Source organism: Panthera onca, chromosome C1 (assembly GCF_046562875.1).
Source record: "Panthera onca isolate mPanOnc1 chromosome C1, mPanOnc1 haplotype 2, whole genome shotgun sequence".
Taxonomy (NCBI): Eukaryota; Metazoa; Chordata; class Mammalia; order Carnivora; family Felidae; genus Panthera; species Panthera onca.
This window is the reverse complement of record NC_138346.1, coordinates 181,556,321-181,581,261: the sequence shown is the minus strand read 5'-3', so window position 1 is coordinate 181,581,261 and position 24,941 is coordinate 181,556,321. Positions and strand designations below refer to the sequence as shown.

Genomic DNA, 24,941 nt, shown 5'->3' with positions numbered 1-24,941 from the left:
TGCCCTTCTCCTGCTCTACTCCCTATACGCACACCAGATCTCTAAAGCAAGACACAGCCACTGTGGAAAGAGCATGGATTTGGGGTCAGACCAAAGTTCAAATTCCCACTGTACCACTTACTGATCTAACAACAGTTAGTTTCCTTTTCTAATAAAATGTAAATAAAAGTATCAACTTCAATGGGTTTCTGTGAGGGCTAAATGAAAAAATATACATAAATCACACCTGATAAATAAAGAAAACTCTTTGTGATGATCGTAAGGCCTGTGTCAAATCTTCCCTACTAGATGAAAAGGTCCTTGTGGCAAAGACTTGGCTTCTTATGAACACAGATTCCCTGGTCCCAGCATCTAGGACAATGTCTGGAACTTAGTAAATGCTTAAGAAATGTTTGTCAATGAATATAGAGTTTTGTCAATAATAATTTTTTTTAAGACCCTGAGATACAAGGCAGGTAGCACAGACATACCAAATCAGATTTGACCCTTCCTCTCTGAAGCTGACATCCAGTTGTCATCATCCTCATACACATTAAGAATTGGACACATTATTAAAATCTCTCAAAGTGACTTCCCTCTCAACTATCCTTCAGGCTGCAATGAGATGACAGAGATCTGACATCTTCATCACACAATTACTAAAACACCCTTTTTTGAGTTACCATTTTAAAATACTTGCCTAGGGACGCCTGGGTGGCTCAGTCGGTTAGGCATCCGACTTCAGCTCAGGTCATGATCTCGCAGTTTGTGAGTTTGAGTCCCCGTCGGGCTCTGTGCTGACAGCTTGGAGCCTGGAGCCTGCTTTGGATTCTGTGTCTCCCTGTCTCTCTGCCCCTCCCATGCTCATGCTCTATCTCTGTCTCTCAATAACAAATAAACATTAAAAAAAATTTATTTAAATAAATAAATAAAAATAAAATAAAATATTTGCCTAATTTAGCTGGAGTTTGGGTTTAATTACAGGAAGAATGTGGGCTTGGGTTAGGTTGAGTTGAATTTAGGGAAGGGGGAGCAGATAACTGGATTTCTTTCACGTGCTGAAGGACTTCTGCTGGTTACAGAACTCCCAAATAACTCTGGGCCAATCCAAATAAAGCAAGCAACACCAAAGAAACTTGGAAAGCTCTTTGGAAAGAAAGAGAAGGTCATGGAGCAGGAGACTGAGAAGGCCTCAATCCAGTTAAAAATATTTCTGTGTCTCTCTAGGGCCTTAGAACACAGGTCAAGATGCTTGGCCTGACTGGCATTCAAGACTTCTACGATCTGGCCACACCTCTGATCTCTGCAACCTTGTCCCATACGCACAGCTCTCAATGACCATGGACCCCATTGACTTCAAGGACCTCAGGGCTCTTTCAACTTCTTTCCCTTGACCAAGGCCCAGTTTTATATCTTTTTCCTATACAGTGGCCTAAACTGGGCTGGTCTAGTTTATCAACCAATAAATACACATCAGGGTCTTATTATGCACCTAAATTGGCTCTAGAAGCTGGGGAGAAAGCAGTTAACAGAACAAGTAAAATTCCCTGCCTTCAAGGATGGAACAGACAATAAATGACCACATAAATAAACAATAAGTCTTTTAAATGCTATGATAATTGCTTACCATATTAGTTCCTTTTCTCTTTTTGCTAGAACTGGTAAGGGAAGGGACAAAACAAAATCTGTGCTTGATTCAAGGTGTAGTTTTTGGGGGTGCCTGGGTGGCTCAGTCGGTTAAGTGTCCGGCTGGGTTTTGACTCAGGTCATGATCTCTAGGGTCATGGTATCAAGACCTGTGTCAGGCTCCACACCGACAGTGCAGAGCCTGCTTAAGATTCTCTCTCTCCCCCTCTCTCTGCCCCTCATCTCTCTCTCTCTCTCTCAAAAAAAAAAAAAAAATGTAGTTTTGGAAACACCTTTGATGTTCTTTTTTTTTTTTTTAATTTTTTAAAAAGTTATTTTAGTTTTGAGACACCGAGAAACAGAGCACGACGGGCAGAGGGGAGGGGCAGAGAGAGAGGGAGACACAGAATCCCAAGCAGGCTCCAGGCTCTGAGCTGTCAACACAGAGCCTGATGCAGGGCTTGAACCCACGAGCTATGAGATCATGACCTGAGCTGAAGTTGGACACTTAACTGACTGAGCCACCCAGGTACCCTAACACCTTTGATGTTCTAAATACTCATGGAAACATCCTGTACCTTCCCCTACCATTGCACTGAGACCCATTAACTGATGTTAACAGCACATTATATTGTCCTTTGGACTAGATGAGGAGCTGCTTGAGGGCAGGGATGGAATTCTGTTCTCACAAAGGCACTAGAGACTATCTGCTGAATGAATGAGAGGAAGATTGTGCCAACACTGAACTGTCTGTCCTCTGACCCCTAGTCATAAACCTTCAATTCATTTATACAGACATTCTGCCACTCTTGCAGTGAATTGCCCTAAGCTCTAAAGTGGTCTACTGAGGACCTTTGAGCTGGGATCCCTGATGACATTATAGCATCCAGAAAATAAGCATTTTCCAGCCCAACTCCATGGAAATAATGATTGAAAACATCATTATCTAGTGAGCACCTTCTATTGCCAGGTGCCATGCTAGTTCCTTGACATAGAACATCTATTTAATAACTAAAAAGTTCTCCTTGATAATCCTCCCAGTGCCAATAACTGTGAGAAATACATGGAAATTACTAGCTGCTATCAATATTACTGTGTCTAAAACTACCGTTTTCCCCTGCATTAGAACAATCTGAACATTGTTAGGCAAAGACATCTAAGCAATTTTAAAATTATTTGAGTCATGACAGAGAGACTCACAACTGAAATATTTACCTTTCAATTTCAGGTGAGGATGTTCCCAGAGATGGAAGATGTGACAAGTTCCCACATCATGTGAGTATCAGAGAAAAGTTCCCCTGACAAGTCACGTGCAGAGGTGGGAACCGCTGATTAAGGAGAGGATTAATTTTATCTTCCAAGTATTTCTGCCAGGGAAATACTCTTAAATTTGTAGAATGGTGAGGCTGGAAGGGTCCTTTGAGGTCTCCTGCTCTAACCCAGGGTCTTATGAATGGGGAAACAGAAGTGCATCCTAATTGTTCAGACTGCTTCCTTACATTTCCTGCTTCAATCCCTCCACTGCATGAGAATTTATTGAATGAACAAATGAATACAAATGAGGGAGTATTTGGATCTTGTTTCATCCATTCATTTACTCAACAAATACTGAGTATTTACCGTTTTCCAGACACTGTTCTAGGGACTGGGGATACAGCAGTAGACAAAGCAGAAAAAAAATCTCTGCCCTCATGGAGTTTACATTCTAGAGAAAGGAGGTGAACACTAAAACTATATGCATACATACATGTTAAATGGTCATAAAAGCTAGAGAGAAGAATACAGCAACAAAGAGATAAGGAGTGGGGGAGGAGAGTGAAAACTTAATTAGGATGGTCAGAGAAGGCCCCTCTTAGAAAGAGATAGAAGCAAGGAAGGGAGCCATGTGGATATCTAGTGGTTAAAATCCAGATGGAAGGAATAGCAAATGTAGAGGGCTGGAGTATCCAAAGAATCCTGAGGAGGCCAATGTGGCTGGAGTAGAGTGAGCAAAGTGTGAGATTTCCAACATGATTCCAGAGACCAGAGACATGATAGGAGACTGAGGAGGGGTGCACTATATTGTAAAGGTCCTGTGCCATCAATGGCTGGTTTCCTCTCATATCATTCTTCTCTGTACTTTTCCCTTGCCCTCTGGCTTCTGGTTACATTTGGCCAATGGGAGGCACTAGCAGATTAGAGAGGGAGGGAATAAAAGCTAAGTATATCTCTCACTCTCTCTATTTCAAGTGGTATATCTAGCAGGGGCTACTGCCCCCCCCCCCCCCCCCCCCCCCGCCATGGCTCCAGCTCCCACCAGACAAGCATACCAAGGTTCAGACTCTGGTGGAACAGCTCCAGTCCTTGGGCCCCTCCCTTTATTCCTGCATCCCTAGGGAAAGTAGCAGCCCCTTCATTTGCTAATCTCACAGTTGCCTCACCTCCTTGGTTGCTCTTTTAGCTCTTCTAATACCTCTGTAACTAACTCCCTGCATTAAGTGATCTCTACTAGATTACCTGGTGTGAGTTGTGTTTTGCCAGCTGGACCCTGACTAATCCAGGCTCCATACGACCTTGTTAAGACTTGAGCTTTTACTCTAAGTGAAATGGGAAGCCATTGGAGGGCTCAAGCAGAGGGAGATGAAGGACCTTGAAAGCCTGAATGAGGCATTTATTTTTCCATAAGCACTTCTTGAATTGAAAACACTTAACCAAAGTCACACAAAATATGTGATGAACAGACTTCTGGTGCCTGCTCTTCTGCTCTCCACTCAGTGCTCAATAAATCCAGCAATTTCAAAGACAAGAAAAATAATTTGCATATTCTTAAGCAGTTTTGCTCAGGACTCTAACTCTTTGAAGACCTTTGGGGTCAGGAGGGGAGATGACACTGTGCAGAGGAAGACTTTTATCTGTTTGATTTCCCAGGAGTGCCAGCAGAGATGGAGAAGAAAGGCTAACCCTTAGGAAGCCCTTGCAACATCCTAGGCACCCTGCCAGGCAATTTCATATCTAATGGCTCATTTAATCCTACAAGGACACTACTCAGTGGATATTATTATCTTTATTTTGCAAACAGAGCTTCTGAGTTTCAGAGTGGTTAGGTAACTAGTCTAAGGTCACACATCCTCCTTTTCCATTGACAAGTGGACAAAGGATCAGTACAACCCTCCAAGGTGGCCATCAAAGCAGTTGAATGAGGAGTCTTTGGACAAAGTCATTGGACAAGAGACCAGGTCTTCGAACTAAAATTCATTTTCCCTCTCTGAATCTCAATTTCCTCATCTATAAAGTAGCAATAGTATCAATGAAATCCATTTCAAAGGATGGCTTTGAGGGTTAAAAGAAGCTACTGCATGGTAAGAGCACATTTTAAAGCTCTATATCAAAAGTTCTTAACTTGAGGTTCATGCCTGAGCTTTGAGGTCCATGAACCCCTTAAAGATGATGCTAAAATTTGTATGTAAAGGCACAAATATGCTGGTCCTGCAAAAAATGTGACTTTCTTCATGCCTCTTTTATAGGTAAACATCTTGCTGTGTGGATGGTGATTCCATTTTATAAAGAAAAGCTTTTCTATACTACATGGCTTCCAAATGTAAACCAACTAACTGCTGTGTAGACTATGTGCTCCGGACTTTAGGGGAAATTCAAAGGATTTTCAAGAATAATTTCCATTACATGTGATTTTTGCCTCACAGACCATCTTTAGAATTTAACCTCTGCATAAGATGTGACTCCTCTGTGCTTTTGTGGCAGGAGGGTCTGTCACTCCCAGCAACAGATTCTCAAAGGAGGTGACCCAAAGTTGGTTGGAAGCACCATTCTAGACAAATTTTGCAAGTGTTACCATGTTTTTTTTTTAATTTTTTTTAAATGTTTATTTACTTCTGAGACAGAGAGAGACAGAGCATGAATGGGGGAGGGTCAGAGAGAGGGAGACACAGAATCTGAAGCAGACTCTAGGCTCTGAGCTGTCAGCACAGAGCCCGATGCGGGGCTTGAACTCACAAACCATGAGATCATGACCTGAGCCGAAGTCGGTCGCTCAACCGACTGAGCCACCCAGGAGCCCAAGTGTTACCATGTTAATAGTGAACATACTATGGTTATTGTCATTACATATACATTTATTGAGCATTTATTATGTGTCAGATATAGTTCAAGAAGTCCACGTCCACAAGGCTCATAGTGCTGTGGGGATAACAAACCAGCTGGCAGGTTTCTTGGAGGAGATGAGATATGAGCTGGATCCTAAAGGATGCTAGGAACCTTAACAGGTGAAGATGATAGAAGAGCTTGCCAAGTGGGAGGGACACCTTGAGCAAAGACATGGGGTGGAGAAGGTGGCAGGGTCAGCTTAGAGAACTCCTAGTTGTGACTGGAGTACAGGTCAAGATGTGGGATGTGCAGGGAGGAGGCAGAAGTACTTTTGGAGACAGAAGTAGGGCTTGGCTATGGAGACCTTCAGTTTCAGCCAGGCTACAAATTCTCTTATCTGTCCCAATATCCACAACTAACTCAGCCCTTTAACTCCCCCAGCACCCATTCCAGGGCTCAATACCTATGGATGCTATGGGAGAAGGAGACCCTTAACCTAGGTAAGAGCAAGACAGACCTGGAGTCTAGTCCTGATTCATCCACCATCCAGTTGTGTGACCTTAGACAAGACTCTTCCCTTCTTTGAACCTCAGCCTCTTCATCTATAAAATAGGATGTGTACTATCTCTCCTGCCAATAGTACCCAGTAGGGTATTTGGCACTTTGTGGGAGCTCACCTCATGTTAGTTGAACTGGGCTCTTGGAGGCCATCTAATGAGACAGTGAATAGTCAAGTGATTAGGAAGAAAGACCAAAGACAGCCTTAAAGTCCTGTGTTATTGTGGTCACTGACCTTGAGAAGCTCTCACTCCATCCAGAGGCAGCAGATTCAGCCCTCTCCCCTCACGCCAAGCTCCCTCTACAACAAAGGAGACAGGAGGGAAAGTCATCCGTTGCCTAGGCTGACCCTGACGTTGGAAATCTCCCAATGCATGCTAATGCCATCGACCCTCACCGAGCTGTGCTAGGTTTTCAAACAAGCTTATTTGACTCTGATTCACCTCTGGAGAAAAGAAAGGTTACATTATTGATATGAAAAAATACCAGGAACAAAGTCACCCAAACAACAACAATTCTCCCCAGCCTTCAACTTTCACAACTTCTACTTAAGTTTAGGTGACAGGCCCTTCTCAGAGAGGCCATCATGCCATCATCTCCTCACTTGATTACCTAACAGATACTCACTTTGAGCAGAACTTGAGCCAGACCCTGGGAGCACCAAGAGAACACAAAGCAGACCCTGTGTTAAAGAAGCTCTCGATCCAGGGGCAAGAAAGGAGCAAAACTATGGACCCAGAAAGCTGCAAACATTAAGATGGGATTGATCACAGGGCAGGATAGTCCAGAGTTCTGTGGGAGCCAGAGTAGGGAGCACTCACTAGCTTGGGATAGGCAAGGCCATAGAAATTTTGAAGACACCCAGCCCTATACAGGCTAGGGCCAGCTGCAACCCCAGCACTCCCTTTCACCACACCTGCTCGCACCAAATGCACCACCATGCCAATAACTCGCAGCTTTTCATCTGTACCAGGCCATTTCATGCATTCACACCAGTGATAAGGTACATAAAAATAAGACTTGGGAAGCAATAACAAGGCCCCTTCATGGAAGACAGTTCAGACAAGATCTCACAGGGAGATGCTAGAATGAGTAGGAATTCACTCGAGATGTCCAGAGACTCTGTGTGCCATGTGGGTAGAAAGGAAAGCATATGCAAGGGATGGTATGGAGTGACTATAGCATAAAGTGAGTGTGGGGGAATTTGTGAGTTGATGCTGGGGGCAGGGGCAAGTAGCCAAGGGCCTAGGATGCCAGTCTAAGGAGTTGATGGGGAGCCCTTCACGGGTTGTAAACAGGGCAGTGACTTGGTCAACCACCATGACTCTGGGGTGCTTGAAGTAAGTTCAGAGGAGGCTGGGCTTCTATAAATTGGTGGAAAGAAAGCTGAAATCTAACCCAAAAGCAAGAAAGTGCATCCCAGGTCCCAACAGAGCCTCAGCCAATGAGCAATCCCTCCCCCTCCTAGCGCACAAGGACCCAAGGACTTCCCAAGGTCACCCTAATGGCCTTTGATGTCTAGCATTTCTCTACCACCATCCTAAACCATCTTCTTTCGGCAGGTTCTGCACCAAGGACAGATTTGATGGTGAGCAAATGGCTCACTGGAGAAATAAAATGTTTGTGTTTCTTCAGCAGGGAAAGCTGTTGGGGTTTTTTGTTATCATTATTATTATTTTTCTCTGAGCCAAACAAGTGACAGAACATAATAATATCATTTATTCTAACTTGCTCTTGCAAATCAGAACTTTTTAATATTTTCCTTTCAAATGAAAATGCCATTTATCATTATCAAATGAAGTGCTAATGAAAACAACATGTCTAAGAAACACATTCACACAGCAGAGCATGATGGAGCACCTTGTCAGCGGTCCATAGTCTCGCCGTTAATTTGATTTCTGCCAAAAATCACTTAAGTGAGACTTGGGGTTTTTTTTCCCCTCAATGCTCCAGGCCCTTCTACTGAGGCCTGTTTATTCCCCTCTCCTGAGAAGGCTCTGAAATCTCAAGCCAGTTTTAATCTGCCTTTTAATGGAATTCCCGTTGATTGCATGAGGGATGTGTGTGCACGTCAGGGAGCACGGGGGGCTATGCTTGCCTGCCTGCGTGTTACTGCTCATTTCTTCTACCCAAAACATATGTGGCTGCGATGTGTCCTTGTTTAGGTATGTGTGTGTGTGTATGTACTTCAGTTTGGGTGTGCCTCTGTAGATGATTATGTGTTCGTGTCCTTAAGCCATGGGGACAGTAATTATGTCTATTTGTTCCCCACTGTAGGCCCAGCATCTGGCCTATTGCCTGACACGTGGTAAGCACTCAATAAATATTTGCTAAGTGAATGTTAAGTGAATATGTCTGTATGTCTTCATGAGGCATGTATTTTTGTCTGCATGGGTTCATATCTGTGTTTCTATTTACATGTATGGGTCCTTCAGGGCAGGAATTATCCCTGAATCTCTAGTGCTTTGTACAGTGCCTGGCACATGGGAGGCATTCAGTAAATGTTTGTGGAATGAATATGTCTATGGGCTTCCATACGTTTTTTAAAAATTGAGGTAAAATTGACATAACATAAAATTAACCATTTTAACTGTACAGTTCAGTGGCACTTAGTATATTCACAGTGTTGTGCAACTATCACATCCATCTAGTTCCAAAACATCTTCATCACCCCAAAGGGAAACCTTGTACCCATTAAACAGTCACTCCACACTCCCTCTCCCTCCAGTCCCTGGCAACCACTAATCTACTTTCTGTTTCTATGGATTTACCTCTTTTGGATATTTCATGCAAATGGGAATCATACAATGTGTGACCTTGTGTGTCTTGCTCCTTTCACTTAGGATAATATTTTTAAGGCTTTCAATATATGTTTTGACATTTGTGTGTATTTAAGTCTATAGGTGTGTATTTATGTGTGGGGTAGTTGGCACCAGTGCTGTGTCCTTAGGACATGGGAAAAGGCCTGACAGCTGAGCAATGAGGAAAACTTCTTTTGCTGTGCTTCTACCCCCCTTCCCTGCCTGCCACCTCTGAGCCTCTGCGTAGGCTGTTCCTCAGCCCAGATCACCTTTCCTCATCCCGACCTTTGCCCTTGCTGGGAGAGCTCTGAATGATTCGTTGGTGATTTTTCCAAGGGCTACCTATTCCAGCCTTTGCCTACCCCAGTCTGGGTTATGAAACCCTTCTCTGAACTCCCACTGCCCTGTGCTTTCTTTTGTCACTGCCTTGCTCCACTATGTGGTCAGTGTTTGTCAACTTATCTCTCTCCCTATGATCATGGGCTCCTAAGGGCAGGGGCTGTATTGTCTTCACCTTTGCAGTGCCAGTGCTTAGCATGATATTTAGCTTATAGTGAGTGTCCCAGAAGTATTGCTTCAAAGAATGAATGAATGTCTAATAAAACACATTCCATGTAGAGAGAACAAAGTGTGCAAAAGCCCTGAGGCATGAAAGAGTACATTCATTTTTAAAAACTATACCAATTTGGTATGAAGTGGAGCCTAATGTGTGTGAATGAGTAGGAAAGTGAGAGTTTAAATAGAAAGCAAGAAGTAGAAATGGGCCCATCACAAACCACCCCAAAGAAAATGGGAAGCCCCAGCAGGGTTACAAGGGTGTGTCATGGCCCAATTTATGGGCTGCAATGCTTCCTCTAGCTACTTGGCGCAGAATGATTGGAGACAACCAGGATGTGATAAGGGTGAACCATCTAGAAGACTACTGCAGAAGTCTAGGCAAGTGGTAAGTGGCTTAGTCTAGAGTGGTGGCAGTGGAATTGGAGTCAGAGACTTGAGCAGTGCTCAACAAAGCATGGGTTGTGAACTGGGGCTAATCCATGAACTATTGCCAGTCCACAATGAGAGAAGTACATCAAGAAAAGGTGAGAGCAAGGACTTAGAAACCTTTAGAGCAATTTGACATTGCTGAGACATTTTTATTGTATTTTACAAAAGTATTGGTCCAGAACATATTGGAAATGGAAAAATAAAAGGTCCTTCACAAGGTAGTTTAGAGGACATACTAATGAATGGGGTATGCTGGGGACAGGGAGAGATTGGAAGCAGGAGTGCTCCCGGCAAGACTGTCAATGACAGGGACCATGTCTGAAGTATCTCTGTGTCCTCAGGAACCCTTTAGGAGAAAAGGCTTAGAAATCCCAGGGTTCATCAGGAGCTGAGGGTCCTGAACGATGTCAAGACTCCCACAGGATTCCAGGAAGGGTATCTTAGTCCACTCAGGCTGCTATAACAAAGTACCATCCACTGCATGGCTTAAACAATTGAACAAAAGTTATTTCTCATAGTTCTGGAGGCTGTAAGCCCAAGATCCAGGCACCAGCAGATTTGGTGTCTGGCAAAGACCTGCTTCCTGGTGCATAGACAGCCATCTCTTTGCTGTGTCCTCACATGGAGGAAAGGGATGGAGACATCTCTGTGCTCTCTTTAAAAAGGGCACTAATCCGGGGTGCCTGGGTGGCTCAGTCGGTTAAGCGGCCGACTTCGGCTCAGGTCATGATCTCACCGTCCGTGAGTTCGAGCCCCGCGTCAGGCTCTGTGCTGACAGCTCAGAGCCTGGAGCCTGTTTCAGATTCTGTGTCTCCCTCTCCCTGACCCTCCCCCATTCATGCTTTGTCTCTCTCTGTCTCAAAAATAAATAAACGTTAAAAAAAAATTAAAAAAAAAAAAAAAGGGCACTAATCCCCATCATGAGGGCAGAACCCTCCCAAAGGCCCCACCACCAAATATCATCACATTGTCGTTAGTTTTTAACATATGAGGATATAAACATTCAATCTATAGTAAAAAGTGAGGACAAAAAGCTGGGTCCAAAAAGAAGGGATCTGGTCACGAGCCACAGGATTCAGGCTATGCTTTCTGTGCTTTCCTCCAGCTCTGCCTTGCTCTGCTGAATGTGAGCTTCTGTGAAAACTGAGAGTCTTCCCTGCCCTTCACACCCTATGCTTAATCAGCCACTGAGCACAGGAACCTCAAGAGCAGTATAATGTGGGATTGAGAGCTTGAACTCTGGAGCCAGACTGCCCAAGACTGAATCCTGACTCCACTACTTACTAGGTATATAATCTCTAATCCTTAAATATGATACATACCCTTTCAGTTATGTTTCTTTGGGTTATTGTGAAAACTAAATCAGTTACATGTCAAGCATTTAGACTGGTGCTTGGCACATGGCGACAGTTCTATGTGTTTGCTTATTATGATTACTGTTATTATGTTGGTTGTTTCTGTTTCCTAAGTATCTCCTGAACAAATCTGCCCCTCTCTCCATTCCTTGTACCACTGCCCAGTCTAGGCCACAGACACAGCAACAACCTCCTCCTCAGTGGCCTGTCTTGCTTTGGGTCATTCCTCACTGCACTCTGGCCACAGAATGCTATTTCTGAACCATGAATCTGGCCATGTCACTTCCTGCTTAAAACCCAGCAGTGGCTGTCCATTGTTCCCAGGATGAGGTTCATGCTCACAGACATAATTCACAAGGCCCTCCGTGATTCAACTCTTTCTGGCCTCTCATAGACTCAGCCTTTGCCACCAGGGCCTTCGCCCTCCATGTGTCAGCCACATGAGCCTCTCTCAGCTCCCCAGATGGCCTTTGCATTTTCTGCTCCCTCTGCCTGGGTCAGCACCCCCAACTCCTTCATCAAACCAGCTCCTCTGCCTCCTTCAAGGCTCAGCTCAATAGCCACTCTTTCTGAGATGCCATCCCTTATTCCCCAGGCAGAACTAGGAACCCATGTTCTCTGTTCCCATAAGCCCTGTGCTTCATTGACATAGCACTGACCACACAGTGTTGCCTTTACTGTTACATATCTACCTCCCCCAACCGTAAGCTTCCCTAGGTCAGACCCTGGGCATGACCCATCTGTGTAGATGCTCAATAAACCCATATGAGATGGGATTGAGTTGGAACCAGCCCAATATTGCATTTTAAGTGCCAGAAAGCAGAATAAAGTGGCTGGATCCAACTTCTCTAGGAGAGGCTCATGCGTGGGCAAAGGGAGCATGAGATGTTCTTTTCTCACACCGTCCTCTTCCTGCTGCCAACCCCCTCCTAGCCGCGTGAGTCTCGTGAGTTGACTCCAGATGGGATGGGCTTGGCAGTGGCTGCCTGGCTGTGTGCCCACCACTCGTGGGCGCCCAGGAAACACTTGCTCAAAGGAGCTGAGCATCACCAAGCAGTCCAGCCCTGCAATTCCTACGTGGGGCCTCGGAGAGAAGAGTAGGTGGGAAGCAGGAGGTGTAGTACCTGAATCTATAATATCTCTGGGCCTCAGTCTTCCCCTCTGTGAAATAGAGTCAAAAATCCCTATCTTAATGGTTGTCATGGGAATCAAGGAGATCAAAGATTCAGGCATATAGTGAGACTTTCTACTCCTGCTTGATTCCTGTTAAGTTTCTTGATATTACCAGGGAAATTGGGGTGAAGAGAGTGAGGAAAAGCACAGTTTTGGGTAGGGTACCACTTTTGTACAGCATAGACAGGAAGGTTCTCTGCAAATGTACAATATCTTCCAAGGATCTGGCTCATTTTTAAAAGCACTCATGGGGCGCCTGGGTGGCTCAGTCGGTTAAGCATCCGACTTCGGCTCAGGTCATGATCTCGCGGTCCGTGAGTTCAAGCCCCGCATCAGGCTCTGTGCTGACAGCTCAGAGCCTGGAGCCTGTTTCAAATTCTGTGTCTACCTCTCTCTCTGACCCTCCCCCATTCATGGTGTCTCTCCCTGTCTCAAAAATAAATAAACGTTAAAAAAAAATAAAAAATAAATAAAAGCACTCATGGATGGTGAACGTGGATACTGATTTGTAATGGTAAGGAAGTAGAGATAAGGAGTTCAAGAAACACAGGATTGTGTGTATATGAAAGAGAAGTAAACTGAAATACCCTACTGCCAACAACAACTAACATTTATAGAGAGTACTTAGTATGGACAGAGACTGTATTAAGTGCTGTATATGTGTAAATCTTATTTAAGCCTCACAATAACCCTATGAGGAAGGTATAATTACTATTATTCCCACTTTACAGATGAGGAAACTAAGTCAGGGGAAGTTAGGTAAATTGCCCAAGAACCCATTAACACAGAGCCAGGATATGAACCCAAAACCATCTGATTCCCAAACCCTTGCTCTTTCCATCCTGTCCTGGATATTGTCATTGGTCTTCAGCTCTATACCTGCTGTTCTAAACTCTTCTGGGCACCTGTAGAGCGGGAAACCTATAACTACACTTCTAAGATTCCTGTGCCCACTGGGATCCAGTCTGATTCTACAACTGGAAGGCACACGTGTGTGATAAGAAGGCCAGAAGAGGGGCGCCTGGGTGGCGCAGTCGGTTGGGCGTCCGACTTCAGCCAGGTCACGATCTCGCACTCCGTGATTTCGAGCCCCGCGTCAGGCTCTGGGCTGATGGCTCAGAGCCTGGAGCCTGTTTCCGATTCTGTGTCTCCCTCTCTCTCTGCCCCTCCCCCGTTCATGCTCTGTCTCTCTCTGTCCCAAAAATAAATAAATGTTGAAAAAAAAAATTAAAAAAAAAAAAAAAAAAAAAAAAAAAAAAAAAGAAGGCCAGAAGAAATTGATGTCATTTTTGGCTTCTGTTATCCACAAGAGTGTGAACTCTTGGGTTGTAGGAGCTGTGCCAATACCAGTTCCAGGAATGTCATGGGGGTGAAGCCTCCACTCCTCCCCCTTTTCCTTTTCTAGACCAAGAGCAGTGATGGCTTCCTTTTGGTACTGATTTCTGGGGAGCGCCCCCTTTATTTCCTCTTTTGTTTTCCAACCCCTCCAATAGCTTTATAACAAAGTCTCTTTCCTTGAAATACCTAGAGGGGTTTACTTCTCAACCAGACACTGGCTGACACAGTATTGCTTTCTACTCCTTCAATCAAAGGGAATAGCCAGTTATAGGATCCGTGTGTCTGCCAAACAGACTGAGGGCAAGGCTGAGGACTCTGTTGGATAGTGGAGGTCTATCAGGGAAACTGAGGCAAGCATCCACTGGGCCAACACCAACAAAGGAAGATGTGGGAGAGTGCTGCCAGCTGGTATCCAACATACCAGGCTTGGGCCTTGGGCCTAATTCCAGAATCCACCCACTCTTGAGGTTGAGCCCCAAAGTCATCCCACCAACATCAAGATTGCTCAGGACTTGGGTAATGCAAGAGAACCTTGGGGCTGGCAGGTGAACAGGCCAGGAGATGCAAGGGTAACAGGATATCTTCTGCCTGCTTCCACTACCCCTAGTAACCTATCTACTTTGTATTGTCTGTTCTCTTCATTTGGGAGCCTGACTGAGAATAAACTTTGGAAATTTGACAAACCTGGGTCCCCATTCTTTACCAGGTAGTTCTGTTAGTCACTTAGCCCCTCCACCCAACCCGTGATCTCCTTGTTTATAAAAGGGAGGGGGGCTGTCATGCCCACTGAACAAGTGTGAGGATTGAGTGAAATAATGTGTGTAAAGTACCTAGCCCAGCTCCTGGCCCATTGCAGATGCTTATGTGCATCCCTGCTCTTGTCCCCCTTCTGAATCATAAGCTCCCTTATTTAGTTATTTAACAGATCCTGTATGTGTGTCTCTCAAGCTCCATTATAAGGTCTGGGATAGTAAAGATCATGTCATAGCTTTCTTTGCCTTACTCAGAGCACCTAGTTCATTTAAAAATAATAATATGCTTTTAATAATAAATAAACCTTCACATTCATAAAAAATAAAAAGAAGAAGATGGGAAAATAGAAATGAGGCTTCTCCATTCGGCATGAATATGGGGCATTGAGACAGGCTGCAACTTTAGAATCTGCATAATTTATTTTAGTATAATTCATTCTCCCTACCTTTCTCCTTCCTTCCCTCCCTTCCCTTTTTTCCCTTAAAGATTTATTTTCCAACCCTGGAAATGAATATAAATAGGTATAGCCCTTACCCTAAGAAGTCCAAATTCTAAGGTGGGAAACATCATGTAAACAGGTGCATATATGGGGCATCAACACATCCGCACAGCAGAGAACAGTGCCATGATGAAGGGAAGCACATTGGTGTAGAGACCACAGTGGATGCTCCCTGGAAGAATACTGTTCTGTGCTAGTCATAATGGCAAAGTGGAAAGTATGACATGCAAGGGAAGGATGGGAAGACACAACAAAGGAGTCAGGCCAACTGCAGTTGAGAGCCCTCTCAGCTGTGTGGCCCAGGATAGCTCGTGCTTCCTGTATGAAACTCAGTTTCCTCTTCTGTAAGAGGAGTAATAATATTTGCTAGGCAAGGTTGTCATGGGTTTGATGGTGATACAGAAAGGATTTGGCATGAATTACGTGTCGGTGGATAGCAGGTCCCTTCCACCATTACTGCGACAATGGCTTTTCCTGAAGGAGAAAGGAGACTAAAGTTGGAAGTGTGTGGGGCCAAGATACCTCTTAAAGACACTTTGCTGGCTTCTGCATATGGAATGCTTCCCCACATTCCCCAGTGGGTCTCCTTCTGAGGAGGGCTTATTGTTAATTATAAAACATAAGACCCTGGGCTGGGGTGCCTGAGTGGCTCAGTCAGTTAAGCATCTGACTCTTGACTTTGGCTCAGGTCATGATCTCATGGTTTGTGAGTTCGAGCCCTGCATTAGGCTCTGTGCTGACAGTGTCGAGCCTGCTTGGGTTCTCTCTCTCTCTCTCTCTCTCTCTCTCTCTCTCTCTCTCTCTCCCTTTCTCTCTCTGCCCCTCCCCTGCCGCCTCTCTCTCTCTCTCTCTCTCTCTCTCTCAAAATAAATAAATAAACTTAAAAAAGTAAAACATAAAACACTGAATAATGAAGAATCCAATCCCTGCCCCCACTCCAACACACACATCCCTAAGGTTACAACCATCCAGAACATAGTCAGGCCAAGCGACTTACTGGATTTCAGCAAACCCCTCTCAGCTCATACCTCCACTGCTTTTTAAGATTTTGGACATCACAACACAAGAAGAAACCAACCCTGACTTTTTCTCTCCCTTTTCAAACTAAACAAGTTCCTGAACTTGTCAAACATAAATGCAAAATTATGAAAAACAATCATAAGTGAAAATTCCAGTTATTAAAATGTATGGGGACTAATTATTGATCTGATGATATTCTGAATAAAAAGAAAAAGACATGCTTGGATAAACGGAAATCTTTTAAAGTCATTAATATACATGTGTTTATTTTTCCTCGTCCACACTGGAAGCTGCAGCAGGGCTGTACTGTCTAACAAATTAGAGGGGGTGACAATGCCATGTTCAGCCTGATGTGTGATGTCTCTCCACTCAGACTTATTAGTTTCTGCCAAATTAAAACAAGGGATCCCTCCCCACCGCAGGCCACAGGAATGTGTAATGCAAATATGAATGCTATTAGGAAGACTTTAACCAGGGAACCTGCACAATGTTGTTTTTGTACCAACAGAACACTGCCAGCCTGAAACTGGGCCCTGTCAGCAGGGAAGCTCTGCCAGGAGGAGGGCACTTGGTTCTGTTCCTGGAAGGCTGCCCCCCCAACATGCCACTCCCTTGCTTTCCCCAGCACCTGTCCTTGCATCCTCCACATGGCACCACTGCCCTGCAACTCCCTTCCAAAATGATCGCTGCTCCTCTGATCCTTGGTTTTCCCATCTGCAAACTGGATCTCCTGGTGCCAGAGAGCAGAATGATGATGAAGAGCTGACAATCCAAAGTCAGGCAGATGCAATGTTCTAACTGTGATCCCGAGTTGTGTAACTTCTCTGAGCCTCTGTTTTGTCAGTTAAACAAGGAAACAACTCTCATATAAACCCCAGTGGACTGTCTGAGGATCAAATCAGATAATACATGAAAAGCACTTAGTCAGAGCTTGGCTACATAGTAGATCGTCAATAATTTGTCAGCTATTGTTATTACTGTCTTTCTCACAGTTAAATAAAATCACATAAAGTATGCAAAAACAATAGACACAATGTCTCCTCAAAATATTTTCTCAACTAAAAAGAAACTGGCTCTGAAGTCACTCCCAGCATTTTTGGCTGAGCCAGGTGCCCTCTGACGGTTCTCTCTTTCTCTCTGTCTCTGTCTGTCTCTCCCTCTTCAGACTCCTGCAGGAAACTTGGGTTCAGGCCCTTCACATCAGGGTGTGTTTGCAACAGGCTTAAGTATCTCTGTTCATGTATGCAGTTCTCACCATGAGAGGCCACATGGCAAATCCTGCCCGTCTCCAGGTGTGGATCTCTCTAGGAAGCCTTTGGAGAGGCCCCTACAGTATCCCCTCTGGTACCTTGAGTTCTGGCTGTTCCTGCAGGTGTCCATCTCCCCCACTGGAAAGTGAAGGCCTGAAGGGCAGCTCCTGAGTCTTTCCCAGCTCTGGGCTCCAGGGACGGCCAAGCACAAGGGCTAGTCTGGGAAAATGAACAGAGTAACTAACATCTATCAGGCATTTGCTCTGAGCCTGGCTCTGGGCTAACCAATTCACAAACACAATCTCACTGAACAGCACAGTACTTTATAAAGTAAGAAGAAGCATCACACAATTTTACATAGGCTCAAGGAAGTCAAGTCCCTTGCCCAAAGTCACACCTCCTGTGAGTAGTGCATCCCGATCACACTGTGCATCTGTCTCCTCCAGGGCTTTAACCACTCCAGAGCCACTCTGCTGAGAGGGGAGGCAGGAGGAAAGAGGAGGAATTGCTTCACCTCCCTCTCTCAGCTTTAACTGGGGTAGGGACATTGGTTGGGAAGCCAGTCATAGCATATGCAAATGAAAGGTGACAAGAGTCTCAACAGGGTGTGCTGAGAATGGAGAGATGCTTAGGGAAGGGCAGGTCAGGATCCCTTCACTTGCTGAGTGAGAGAGTGCTGAGGGAGATAGCGATGGGTAGATAGTGGTGCTGTGGTCAGAAATGTGGACTGTGAGCCATCACGTTCATCATCGGCATCGCCATAGGTGGATGTAATTTCATGCCAGGCATTGTACTAAGAGCTCCACATAAGTGATCCCACTCAGGCCTCACAGAAACCTTGTGAGAAGGTATTATTGTCCCCGTTTTATAGATGAGAATATGGAGGCTTTCAAGCAATAACTTATCGGGAAAATTTACATTGAAAATGACTCAAATCTCATAAAATAAACATTTTATGATCCATTTAAGCTATGAAGTATGTGCCCTGGCTACTCGGTCCTTCCCCCTGACATATAGAGGTTGGGGTGTCTTGTGTCCCCACTTTTGCCTCTAAGTCACAATCTCAGCATCCCGCGACTCTCAGTCTAAAGCATTCCCCCAGCACCTCTCCCAGCAAGTTTACCAACTAGAAGTTGAAGGCATCCAAAAATTCTCAAAGGGGGCAGGCAAATCAGCACCCCCCTCACTCGTGTACCCAAATTTCTGATGTCCTCCTGAGGTCCACAGTCCAGTGCTCCTGAATACCTGGCTTTTCTGCTGCACCGGCTGCAGGACTCACTCTGGCAGCCCGGGTGTCAGGCTCACCCGGTGCCCCAGCCCCTGGAGTGCTATCAGAATTGGGTAAATGCAGCTGTTCTTTTGAAGGAGTAAGTTGAGGGCACTTATCAAATCAACTTCCTAATGAATCTTTTCAGGTCTGGATGGAAGCTGTTCTGTTACTATGGAACTTGGCTTGATTTGGAAATTAATGTGGTAATTTTACAGCCACTCTGCCAGGCAAGAAGATTAAAAGAGAGTGAAAGAGAAAGAGTGAGGGGAGGGAGACCTGCAGGGGCAGAGCCTTAAGCACCAGCCTGGGGTGTGTCTAGAGAGCTGGACCACATGTACTGGTAGAGCGGGCATTTGGGACTCAGGTAGAGAAAGGCACTCCTCAAAGCAGACCTAAAAGTCAACACTCCACACCCTCTTCTCTTTAGGGATGGTAGAAAAATGATAGATTAGATAGATAAATGATGATGATGATGATGATGATGATGGGATATATATATATATATTATATATATATATATCAGAGAGAGAGAGAGAGAGAGAGAGATCATAGACAGACATTTACTGCTTCTAAGATTTTCTTAGTATTCCAGGATTTACTTCCCATTATTATTACTTTTGCCATGTCCACATGTCACCAATACCATTATTCATTTTCTATTTTTCTTTAGATTTATTCACTTTTATCTTAAATAAATTTTATACCACTATCATAAGTGGAAAACCAATATTACATACCAGGAAGGGAAAATAAATGTAAAATTAATTACATTGAAAACAAAAGTTTAAGTATTAAATTCTGGAGAGGTCTTTGCCTGCCCAAGGTTCTCAGTCTGAAGCCTCACCCCATTTGGGAAAAAGCAAGTTTTAGAAAGATGCTCAAGACATATTAGTACAAAGTCAAGGTGTACACACCTCTTGGAATCCACTTTTTCACTGTATGAACCAGTGCTATTTAATGTGATGACCTTTGCAGTTTATTTAACAAACATTTACATAGCATATCTTATGAGTCAGAGCCCATTCTAAAAGTTCTTTTAAAAATTAACTCCTGGGGGCCTGGGTGGCTCAGTCAGTTAAGCATCTGACTTCTGCTCAGGTCATGATTTCACAGTTTGTGGGTTTGAGCCCCATGTCAGGCTCTGTGCTGACAGCTCAGAGCCTGGAGCCCACTTTGAATTCTGTGTCTCCCTTTCTCTCTGTTCCTCCCCTGCTCACACTCTGTCTCTCTCTCTCCTTCAAAAATAATAAACATTCCAAAAAAAATTAAAAATTAACTCCTTCTCTATTTAATTTGTATAATAACCTTGTGTGGTACAGCACTATTCCCATTTTAGAGAGAGGAAACTGAGGCACAGAAGAGGTTCAGTAACTTGCTAATGGTCACCTCAAAACATCTTACTATCGGGGTGCCTGGGTGGCTCAGTCAGTTAAGCGGCCGACTTTGGCTCAGGTCATGATCTCGCGGTCCGTGAGTTCAAGCCCCGCGTCAGGCTCTGTGCTGACAGCTCAGAACCTGGAGCCTGTTTCAGATTCTGTATCTCCCTCTCTCTGACCCTCCCCTGTTCATGCTCTGTCTCTCCCTGTCTCAAAAATAAATAAACGTTAAAAAAAAAAACAACCTCTTACTATCATCTGAAGTCATGTGCACTTTGGTGAGTCAGAGCATTGCAGAGCTTCTCCAGCCACTGTCCTGGCCAGAGCTGCAGGAATGCGGCAAGAGATGCTGTTCAAACACAAGTTTTAGGTAGCTGCAGACCGATTCTTCACGGCTCAGCCCCGCCAGTGGTGACATCTGTAAGTGGCCCTCATCGGGCCTCCATGCCCTCCATCTGACTTTGAGTCTGGGTTCTATGGCTGGTGGGTGACAGAGAGTTGGATGTTGATCCAGAGAAGCTTCTCCAGAAGGAAAGAAGAGAGTGGGGTATTTTTTATTTTTATTTTTATTTTTTGTATTTAATAAAGAATTTTTTTTCCAGCGCCACTGGAGCTGCTGCTTTTCTTTTGAAAGAAATCTCTGAACAGAACAATGCTCTGAGAACCAGACCAGGGCTGCCGTTGGAGATCAGGTGGCTGGATCTGAGCGGGCAGCAGGTTCCCTTGGCACAGGGAGCAGCGGTGGGTACAGATGGGGCCTGTGTAGAGATGAGGGGCCGTCTGGTGAGGGCTTCTGTGACCAGCTGCTTCTGCAACTGCAGCCAGGTGCCCTCAAGGGGCCCACTGCAGTTGTTCCACCCTGGACAGCCCATACCTTGTTTGGCCTGGGGGTGTAAGATCGGCTGCAATCCTAACCACAGCCTGGAGTGGATGACAGGAGCCCTACATCATTCATATAATAATAAAAGGGTAGCAGAGGCAATATTTTGGAAATTGTTAATGCATTATACACTTTTGCTTCTCCAAGTACATGAGCCTTGCCCAGGCTGACTAATGTGAAGTTGAGAATCTTCCAGAAGGAATTCCAAGAGAAAGATGAGGTAATATGTAGATACTGACACTTAAAAAAAAAACACAGAATTTTATCCTGGCTGGAACTAAAAACTATATTTTCCCCCTTAGCAGTGGGGAGAGAGATGGGAGGATCAAAAGTGAGGTTAGATCATCAATTGAAAACATAACGCAATCTTACTGCAGATTTGAGTTAGACTATAAGTTAAATCTGAGACCCTACTATGACAATTAACATTGGCTGAGCATTTCCTTTGTGTCAGTTCATTCGTTTGCCAAGTGTTATACATGCACAGCCTCATGTAATCTTCTGAATAATCACGAGGTTGATGCTGTTATTAACCCTATTTTATGGAGGAGGAAAAGGAGGAAAGTTAAATAACTCGGCAAAGCTCAGATATCCAGGAGACAGAGTAGAGATTTGAAGCCTTGGTGCATTTCTCTAGACTGCAACATTTGTCCCTAAGGAGCTACCAGTCCCTTTAGCCACCACTACTCACCCTCCCCACCCCCAGGAGCAAGCAGAACACGCCATAAGAGAGTCTATCACCAAGACCAACATTCTTGGGCTCATCTCGGTCAAGGACTCACCATGGGACACTCCAGGTAAGAATCTCTGTCCAGCTCCTCACAGATACCAGAGCCTATAAAGATTGTAAAGGCAATTGAAAATGCATAGCCCCCACACAGGGGATTGTGGATTTAGAAGCATCTGCCTCCTCTGGTAACTCCTCAGATCTTTAACAGACCAGGTGCCTGCTCCCACATCCAGATTCCAGATCTGTAAGTAATACAGATCACACATCCTCATGAGGAGCCAATGCTTGGCTCATTTACTTGTCAGTTCAGTGAGCCCCTCAACTGTCAGAGGCTCCAAGCACATGAGAGCCACCCCTCTCCCCACGGTGCAGCTCAAAGGTCAAGCAGGACCTGGCTTTCCCTCTAACTCCTTAGATATTGGAGAAGGCCCACCTCACCTCTTCACTTTTACCCTGCCTTGTGCCCTCCAGAAACAGCCCCAGCATAGAGGGCTGAGGCCATTTTCTTCGGCAGGCCCTATGCCTGGCATACCTAGAGCTTTCCCTGCCCCTCAGCCTTGGGCCTGGAGGCCAGCCACACTCTGCTACTGCTTGCTGCATAGCCCTCAACAGAGAAGTTACTCTCTTTGCAGCTCCGTGTCTTCATCTGCTAAACAGAGAGCTAGATAAAGCCTCTGCGGTTTACTACCTACTCTTCCCTCTGTCTGAAAATCCTTCCTCTTCTTGATCTTACTCCTAGACTTGATCTAACTTTCTAGACTCAACTCATGTTATTAGATCCCTCTGGGGGTCTTCCCCCACCTTCCATCTTCTGACTCTTTTCCCAAGCTGGATTGCCTTCCTTCATAATAATAATTATTATTATAATAATAATTATTATTATATATTATATATTTATAATAATATAAATATAAGAATTATATGTTATATATTTATTATTATTATTATCATTATTTTATCAAGCACTTACCACATGCCAGGTACTGTGTTAAGCATGTCACATATATTTATTTAGTCCTTCACAACAATTCCATTAGGTGGATGCTATTATTGTCCTTATTTTACAGAGAAGAAAACTGAGAAATAGAGACAAAATGAATTATCCCAGGTCACTTGGCAAATAAGTGTCAGAGCTGGGATTTGAACCCCTGCCTGGTTCTCATGAGTGATGAAAAAGTGTGATGAGGCATGAGAAGACCTGCCTTGCCCAGCTTCCATTTTGATACATGATCCCGTTCAGGGAGGCCCATGCAAAGTTTTTAGCCAAATTACATCTTTTTTCCCAAGCAATTTTATTCCTCAGTGATGACCCCAAATCCATCCTTCTGGACTGAATTCCTGACATTGTAATTCTATCTGTTGCCATTGTTGCAATTACCCACAATTCACCCCAGAGCAAAAGTCCTATGTGTGGAGGCCCGAGGGCATGGTGGAGCTGTCAGAAAACTTGGGGTCAACATCTGACACTATGTATGACTTTGGACAAGTTCCTGCTACAATCTGAGCAAATTCCTCACCTGAAAAATAGAGATACAATACCTATATCAGAGATTTAGGGAGGGTCAGATAAAATAGTGGGCTTTAAAGCCCTGGACAAGCAAGAAGAACTCGTCAACAATTGCTCAGCAAGTACTTACCTGTGCCTGGCACTGTTACTGTCAAGCAGGACAAAAAAAGGGACCTGTCCTCTCAGAGTTTATATTTGGAGGTGACATTTTTGCCCTGGAGTTATTTTCCAGACCAGCTCTTCCTGAAGGAGTCTCCTGTTTATGAAACCACCACATTCCCTATCATGTCAGAACCTCCAGATCCTCACTGACAGGTACCCACCTACTCACTGCTGTCCCGTCTCCTCTCTCCTCTGCCCCACCTAGGTCAAGGGTGTCCCCTGTCATTTCACTCTTTCTTTGGCCCTGACTCCTCCTCTCTAATTTAAGGAGCTGAGGTCACATGGATTTCCAGTCCCATCCAGGTGGCCATCAATGATTGTACAGTCTGTTACTCCTTCATTGAGTGGAACTCTCCCCTGTATGGTGAAGTCAGAGGTGGGCAGGAAGATGAGCCCACAAGTCCAGTATGACCTTTGGAGTTTACCAGGCATGTCTTCACTGGGACTGAAACACCAAGTTTCACTCCCTGGCCACATCAAACACCTCCAAGTTCCCTTCACCTCCAGCTGAAATTACACCTTCCTTTGGCTGGGAGCTCCCCTCCATTCCTTGCTTTCCTGGCCAGTCCCTATATTACCTTTAAAACTCAGAGTAGAAGCCGCCTCCTCCCTAACGCTGTCTATTTTTGCAGTCAATGCACTAGGATATAATTTATTGATTTGAACATCTGTTCTCTCGCCACACTGAGAGCTCCTCAAGGGCAGGGACTTTATTTTATAATACTGTTTCTCTAGGCCTTAGGTCAGCATGAGGCTCATAGCAAGTGCTCAGTTGCTATTGGATAGATTGAATTGAGTATGATTTAAAGTCACCTGCTGAGGTTTCCAGTATCAGGAAATAACAGGGCTAGGACTGGAACCCAGACCTGAGTATGCAGAGTCCAGCACACCCCACCTCCCTGCAGTGACCAGAAGTGGCACAGAGGAGAGCTGCTGAGAGAAGAGGGGTGTCCAGATAGCTGTTTCACCATCCTTCCACCTGAGCAGGGGAAGGCCTGGGGCAGAGATGGTCTCCAGGAGCCTGACTGTCTGAGAAGGATCCACAGGATGTCCTGAGCCTCTATAGCTACCCATCTTTTTTCCCTCCCTTTTCCCCTCTCAGCCCCCACCTGCCCAGCCCCTGGTTTTCTGGGAGCTGAAGTCAAGCCACCTTTTTCCCCTTACACTCCCTTTCCCCAGACCTCTGTAAATATGTTGGGAACCTGGCTTTTTAAATGAGGTAGGAGGAGACAGAGAGAGCCACCCACCCCCCAATGCCTGTCGAGTGCCCAGTTCATATTCCTGCTGTGACTGTATCTAAATTTGCAAATCGTCACCCCGCGCCCCACCATCATGTGTCATCTTTTATGCATGGCCACCTCTGCCGTACTGCTCGGCCAGTTGCTACGCAACCGACAACGGCGCCGCAGGGGCCTGACATTAGTGAAAGCAAATTGACCAGAGGAGCCCTCATCCTGCATGCAAAGCAGCCAGAGCCTTCCCAAGCCACCCTTTTTCTATCTGGGGCCAGACCCTTGGACCACAGCCCCCCCAGCCTAAGCTGCAGACACTGGCACTCCTACTCCTCCAGAAAAAGCTGAACCCTGGCCAGTGACAA

General features: G+C 45.0%; 1 long non-coding RNA gene across 1 annotated transcript in view; it reads right to left on the bottom strand.

Annotated features, from left to right (window-relative positions):
- Positions 1-24,941, bottom strand: part of LOC132671008 (uncharacterized) — a 76,945-nt gene that overhangs the window by 14,619 nt on the left and 37,385 nt on the right. Inside the window, exon 3 of the long non-coding RNA XR_009606945.3 lies at positions 6,479-6,544. This is a non-coding gene — a long non-coding RNA (uncharacterized LOC132671008). The remainder of the gene's footprint in view (positions 1-6,478; positions 6,545-24,941) is intronic.